We start from the raw sequence: 1,150 nt of genomic DNA, 5'->3' as shown, positions 1-1,150 counted from the left end.
CTGGGTGGAGGAACACAAACTATGAATAAACAAAATGCAGCCTGTCTCAGGTGGTGATATTAAATAAACAAAATATAAGCTGAATAAAAGGCGTGGGGAATGATGGAGATTGCGATTTTATGAAGAGTGATCATGGTGTGTTGGCTCATGCGTGTGATCTCAGCACTTTGGGAGGTTGAGGCAGAAGGTTGGGGATTGCTTGAGCTCAGGAGTTCAAGACCAGCCTGGGCAACATAGGGAAACTCCATCTTTATAAGAAATACAAAATTTAGCTGGGTGTGGTGGCATGCACCTGTGGTCTCAGCTACTCAGGAGGCTGAGGTAGAAGGATCTGCCTGAGCCTAGGAGATCAGGCTGCAGTGACCCATGATTGCACCACTGCACTCCAGTCTGGGTGACAGAATGAGTACCTGCCTAAACAAACAAACAAACAAGCAAAGGTGATCCAGGATACTTGAGAAGATGCCTGTTAAACAGATTTAAAACATTCTTAATTTATAGACACTCAGTTTACAAATTAGAGGCACATGTGTTTAGTTGGTCCCGCCACTCTTCTAGCATAAATGGCTGCCTTCTCTGTTTTCAACAAAGGGCCAGCTAGCTTTCTGAATGCCAAGACTGTCTTCCAATACTTGAAATGTATGCAATTTCCAGGGATCGACTCCCCTTCTATACAAATCTCCATATTTCACAGAATTCTGATGGAATCAAAACTCAAGACTTTGGCCATAGAATTGATCAGAGTTCACATAAAACATTTTTCACCATTGCCTCGGACAGAGAGTCAAAATTCCTGGTAAATGTCTGCTTCCCTTGGAATTATTAATACCTATTCCCTCTACTTTTACATATTGTTTCATTTATTTTTCTGTAAGCTTCTCATTAATCAACAAACTATGCACGCAAGTGTGAACTCTTCTCAATACATCGGCAAATCTATCTCTTCAATTGTTTCCCTCAGAAGGTCATTCTGTCCCAGTGCAGACCACTGGGTCTCAGGGCCTGATGTGCAGTGGTCCTCCTGAGTCCTCCTTGGGCCTTCCTCCAGGAAATTGCCAGTGCAATTGTTCACTGAATCTTGTGTCTTCTTCTCTTTTGGTTTATTTCATATTTGGTGAAGCACAGCCTTTAGAAGCATACTAAGATCCCA

Source organism: Symphalangus syndactylus, chromosome 2, assembly GCF_028878055.3.
Source record: "Symphalangus syndactylus isolate Jambi chromosome 2, NHGRI_mSymSyn1-v2.1_pri, whole genome shotgun sequence".
Classification (NCBI taxonomy): domain Eukaryota; kingdom Metazoa; phylum Chordata; class Mammalia; order Primates; family Hylobatidae; genus Symphalangus; species Symphalangus syndactylus.
Note: the sequence above shows the minus strand (reverse complement) of the source record.